We start from the raw sequence: 6,693 nt of genomic DNA on the forward strand, positions 1-6,693 counted from the left end.
AATCCTTGCTAACTACTAAATCAGAATTGGGTCACAAAAAAAACTTTCTGTTTTTCCTTTGAAAATTCATTATAAATATTTTTCAGCTTTCAACAAGAGATGGAACGCAGTAGTTGGCAGACGTCATCCAAACTTGTGGTACTTTTTGAAGAAGTGAAAAACAGAAGAGAGAAGGGGAGCCTTGTCCGTTGCAGCCGTTAGACGAGGCGATCGACCACCCGTTCGAAAGAGGAAGTACCGCCTTCTTCAAGAAAGGATAGATCGTTTAACGAATTCCTACAGAAATGGACAGACAACACTTAATCAGTACTGGGACGCCATGGTGTACACTGTTGCCCAATTTAACTGAAATGACTGAGACGTTTAGCCGTTTGTCGGTGGTGTAATGAAAATTGAAATAACACATATCTTACAAGTTTGTGTTCGTAGTTCTAAAAAGTCCAGCAGAACGTGACATTCTTAATTGACCTTAAGACCAGTCATATACGCATCTACATTTATTTCAAATCTGAGTTTACTGTGGCTTTCATCTATTACACCCATCCTCCTTTTTTACGATTGTACATGGGCATTATATTGTCTAGTTCGTTCGTCTGTCCGTTCATTCGTACGACCGATTGTCCAGATGTTCGTTTGTCCGTAAGTTCGTTCGTCTGTTCATGCGAACAGATTTTTAGTCAATGTGGTTTATTATGAAGCAGTACTCGTATCAACTTGAAACTTAGTACACATGTTCCTTTGGTGAGGTTTTTATTAACTGTATGATAAATTGGTTTTTATCTCAGTCTTATTGTTCACTTAAAATAGAATTGGCATAATTTTTAAAAAGTACATTGCAAGGTTAAAGTTAGTTAAGGCCGTAAGATGGCCTATAATTGTTAATTACTGTGTTATTTGGTCTCCTGTGAAGAGTTGTCTCATTGGAAATTACATCACATCTTTTTGTATTTAGTGTCTCACTTGCGACTTCTGTAACAGAAAGAGAGACTGGGATAGTTCAGATTTTTGCAATGTTAATTTCACTTTTATTATAAGTAATATGTTAACTATATTTGGAGTATGGAATGATTGTATATCTGGCCTTTGTCTTTCATTTATTTGTACATTTATTTGGCCGTTAGTTTTCTCGTTTGAATTTTTTTACATTTGTTATTTCGGGGCCTTTTATAGCTGACTATGCTTCATGGGCTTTGCTCATTGTTGAAGGCCGTACGGTGACCTATAGTTAATTTCTGTGTCATTGGTCTCTTGTTTAGAGTTGTCTCATTGGCAAGTACACCAAATCTCCTTTTTTATATATACACGTTTGTCTGAAAGGGTATATCTCACCTCGACCTCATGTGTGTGTGTGTGTGGGGGGGGGGGGGGGGGGTAGGGTGGGTCGTGGGTTTGGACCCCCTTTTTTTGGCCGATCAATGCATTTGTATCGGGACATGTACCTTGGGTTGGGAACACAGACACCCCCTTTTTTAAATGGCTGGATCCGCCCCTGACATTGATCAATTAAATTTAACGTTATACAGGTAAGACATGTCAGTGTGTCCACACTTGTTTTTCAAGGTAGTGGAAAATGATCGAGTGTCGAACTATTGAGTGTCGGACTATTGAGTGTCGGACTATCGAGTGTCGGACTAATGAGTGTCGGACCAATGAGTGTCGGACTAATGAGTGTCGGACCAATGAGTGTCGGACTAGTGTGTGTCGGACTATCGGGACGACCCCTTTTTCAGTACAACCTAGAAAATTGGCAGAAGTTTATTCTCTTGAAAACCATCTATTTGGTAACTTAAAACAAGCTTAACATTTTATCTAAACCTGCAAATCCATAGACAGACATTCACCTCTGAGGCAAGCATTCTGTGATTAATATAAGATGTTGACAACTATTGGAAAAGAGAGAAAGAGAATCTTAAATCATGCTAAAGAAAAGACTGTAACTCATGCCTCGACAAAAGAAAAATGAATTTTACAAAAAATAGTGAAATCGAATCATCAATGCACATAGGGAGAGAAACATGTATAGTATATTATACTCTTTTTTTTGTTTGCTGGTGGTTTGTACCACAGGATTTTGTAAGTGTCTCTTGTGGTAAGAGCCATAGGTTCTTTATCACTAGCCTGCTTTGTAGTTGAAAAGACAGCTGAGTGTGTAAGTATTTCTGCCAGTACATAGCCTCTTCAGTATTCAAGACTTCTACAATACTTCCCAGTGACAGCACATTGTAACTAGAACCTTGCATCCTAGGCATTATTGTAAAGGATCTCAGAGCAACAAGGACCCTGGTGATGCAGTGTGTAGGCCCATCGTCGTGTAGACACCCCCTTACACTCATCAATACTGCCCCAACTAGGGTAAATTATAGTACCACTGCCTTGTGGTTAGATCTTGGAAGATCAAAGGCTATGGGAGCAAATAAATACCAAATAATAACAAAGGTTCTTTCATCGACGATCCCGCCGGCCAGGAACAACCAACTAAAACGAGTTAACTCGGGTCAAACTACATTAAATACCAAATATGTAGTGGAAAAAAGTTGGAAACCTGTGTCCAATCCTATGCTCAGAAGACCCTCTCCAGAGGTATACTTGTTAAAAAAAAAAGAGGCTCTCAAGAGCCTGAATCGCTCACCTGGTAAACAATGCCTTCGGCCATGTTTTTTGACGAAATAGAAAATAAAACACACACTTTATCTTATACACCCTACTGATCATTCAAATGAAGTTTGGTTGAATTTGGTTGGGTAGTTTTAGAGGAGAAGATTTTTTAAAGTTAGCAAATATGATGAACAAATTGTGAAAAATTGTCATAAAAGGACAATAACCCCTTAAGGGGTCAATTGACAATTTTGGTCATATTATTTGTATTTATATATTAAACTTATTTGTAGATCTTACTTTGCTGATCATTTTTGCTGTTTACAGTTTATCTTTAACTATAATAATATTCAAGATAATGACCAAAAACTGCAAAATTTCCTTAAAATTACCAATTAAGTGTCAGCAACCCAACAATGGGTTGTTTGATTCATCTGAAAATTTCAGGGCTGATAGATCTGGACCTAATGAACATTTTTACCCCATGTCAGATTTGCTTTAAATGCTTTATTTTTTGAGATATAAGCCAAAAACTGCATTTGACCCCTATGTTCTATTTTAAGTAAAGGCGGCCATGTTTTTTGACGGATCAAAAATCGAGGCACAAACTTTGTGCAAGATAATCTAAGGAACAATCATGCTCAAGTTTCATCCAAATCCATTCAGTAGTTTCAGAGGAGAAGATGTTTGAAAAATTGTTAACGATGACAGACGACGACAACAGACGCCAAGTGATGAGAAAAGCTGCTCACATTTCATTTTAGGAAAGGTGAGCTAAAAACTGCAAAATTTCCTTAAAATTACCAATTCAGGGGCAGCAACCTAGCAACGTGTCGTTCGATCCATCTGAATATTTCAGGGCAGATAGATTTTGACCTGATAAACAATTCAACCACAGTCAGATTTGATCTTAATGCTTTGGTTTTTGACATTTTACCCCTATGTTCTACTTTTAGCCGTGGCAGCCATCTTGTTTGGATGGCCGGGTCACCGGACACATTTTTTAAACTAGATACCCAAAAGATGATTGTGGCCAAGTTTGGATTTATTTGGCCCAGTAGTTTCAGAGGAGAAGATTTTTGTAAAAGATTACTAAGATTTACGAAAATTGGTTAAAATTTGACTATAAAGGGCAATAACTCCTAAAGGGGTCAACTGCAGACTTGGGGTAATTGTAATTGTAATCGTTAATCAGCTGTAATTGATTACTATTTTTCATGTAATCAGTGTAATCATTAATCAGCCAAAAATATGATTTACATGTAATTTATTTAATCAATTACTTTTCAAAATACCCTGTAATCATGATTACTTTTTGATTACATTCTGATTAAAATGAAAAAAAAATCTAAATTTGTGTTTTTGGTCATTAAATGAACCTCTTTTTTATTCATATATGATAAATTTTAAACATATTAAAATGGTTTGGTTACTTCAAGCATGTCTACTTCAGTAAAAAATAAAGTTACAGTATTGAAAAATCATCATTAGCCTAAGTAGAGACATATAATACAATTATATACCTTTTTGGTAAAAGATATTGTACATACATGTATATTCATTGTTTTATAATGATCTTCATATTAATATTTGATAATAACTGTTATATATTCAAGTAATACTTTTTTTTAACCCTGAATTTTAATCTTTTGTGATTTTTGTCAACTTTGAATGGGCGTATGACATTTGCGCCGATTTTGAAAATTTTCATTCCTTCATTTGCGCCGATTTAATTTTTTCATTTGCGCCGATTTTATATTTTTGCCTAATTGGATTTACAGGTAAGTTACAGGTAAGTTAATACTTTTACATGGGGTGAGCACAGAGTATAAAGACAAATCAAGTGACATTGCAATTGGTAAATGGCTATCCCAATGTTTCGGGTTACCATTCCTTTCCCTAAATAAAATCTATGACTGCTCATGTTTGACATTGTCTGACGCTCCGCTACTTCTGATGACAAACGTCATACATTCTTAGACAACGTACAAGTACACATTCCATAACGGTCAACCAATTCGTGATGGCGTCCATAAAATTAACGAAGGGATGATTTTAACTGCACCATTTGGAACTCCTTGTTTAATAGCTTCCTTGTGAGAAAATGCGAATTCTAGAAATGCCCCCACCAGTACGTATGCCAGACAAAGAAAAGATGGCCTTCGTTATCGACAATTACGCCAAATATAGAAGAGACGAAATCATAAAAAAGAAATATATTAGATGTGTTGCCTCTACATACTCGGCAAGAACAGATTTATGATTTGAATGTATTCCGTTTTTATGGATTTGAATGCTGTACATATATTTTTGATTCGTCATTTTAGTATAAACAAAGTGCTTTTATCTTAGGTTTTTACTTCTTGATTTTAAGCAGGAGACAACAGTTATATACATGTCATGATTGACAATTCATAACATATGTACAACTCGCTAACGGAAGAGGTCTTTAACGATAAATGAAAATAACATTACTGGTATGGAGAGTTGTCTCATTGGCACTCATACCACATCTTCTTATATCATTTCACCTGTAATTTACCTGTAAAAAAATCGGCGCAAATGAAAGAAATAGCTGTAGGGAAATATATATGATAAAAGATAAATCAGACATGAAAATTTATCTAATTAGCACAAACTAAATTAAAAGTCGGACAAATATGTTGTTTAAATTTTTTTTGTATTTGGACTGGACATGTAAAATGCAATGATTTTTAGTACTTACATATTGTTTACAATTTGATTAAACATTTCTTTTAAAATTTAACATAGTTTTAACTGGTAACTTTATTTCATCCACATTTAAACTTCCATAAACTGCAACTTGGAATACATATAAATTATGAAAGAGGTCAGAAGACGAACAAAAAAACTCTTGATTATGATATATCGTTATTAAATTTAATTCAAAATAATTCAGAGATCATTGGTGATAAAGTACTAGTGTAATGTATATATAAGTAGTGAAATTTGGTGTTTATTTAAATAAATGAAGTTTAATTTGAAGTTATCATTTTATAATTGAACCAAATAAAATACTTTCTCAAAAATGCTATAGTTATGAACGTTTATTCATTCACATCATTCAAAATGTTTTGTTTTTAAATTCATTGTAATCAGATGTAATCATGATTACTTTGCCAATGTAATCATTAATTTAATCAGATACTTTCAGAAACGATGTAATCATTAATTTAATTTAATCGTACAAATGACAAAGTAATTGTAATTTAATCAATTACATTGAAAGTAATCGGACCCATCTCTGGTCAACTGACCATTTCGGTCATGTTGACTTATTTGTAAATCTAACTTTGCTGAACATTATTGCTGTTTACAGTTTATCTCTATCTATAACAAATTAATATTCAAGATAATAACCAAAACAGCAAAATTTCCTTAAAATTACCAATTCAGGGGCAGCAACCCAACAATGGGTTGTCCAATTTATCTGAAAATTTCAGGGCAGATAGATCTTGACCTGATAAACAAATTAACCCCTATGTCAGATTTGCTCTAAATGCTTTGGTTTTTGAGTTATAAGCCAAAAACTGCATTTTACCCCTATGTTTTATTTTTACCCATGGCGGCCATTTTGGTTGGTTGGCCGGGTCACCAGACACAATTTTAAAACTAGATTCCCCAATGATGGTTGTGGCCAAGTTTAGGCCCAGTAGTTTCAGAGGAGAAGATTTTTGTAAAAGATAACTAAGATTTATGAAAAATGGTTAAAAATTGACTATAAAGGGCAATAACTCCTAAAGGGGTCAACTGACCATTTCAGTCATGTTTACTAATTTTTAGGTCTTACTTTGCTGAACATTTTTGCTGTTTACAGTTTATCTCTACCTATAATAATATTCATGATAATAACCAAAAACAGCAAAATTTCCTTAAAATTTCCAATTCAGGGACAGCAACCCAACAACAGGTTGTTCGATTCATCTGAAAATTTCAGGGCAGATAGATCTTGACCTGATAATCAATTTTACCCCCATGTCAGATTTGCTCTAAATGCTTCAGTTTTTGAGTTATAAGCCAAAAACTGCATTTGACCCCTATGTTCTATTTTTAGCAATGGCGACCATGTTTGTTGAT

At 34.4% G+C, this 6,693-nt stretch overlaps 1 protein-coding gene across 1 annotated transcript in view; it reads right to left on the minus strand.

Annotated features, from left to right (window-relative positions):
- LOC139501021 (uncharacterized) overlaps positions 1-6,693 on the minus strand; it is a 455,879-nt gene that overhangs the window by 263,753 nt on the left and 185,433 nt on the right. The window lies entirely within an intron of this gene.

The sequence above is a fragment of the Mytilus edulis genome, chromosome 13 (genome assembly GCF_963676685.1).
Source record: "Mytilus edulis chromosome 13, xbMytEdul2.2, whole genome shotgun sequence".
Classification (NCBI taxonomy): Eukaryota; Metazoa; Mollusca; class Bivalvia; order Mytilida; family Mytilidae; genus Mytilus; species Mytilus edulis.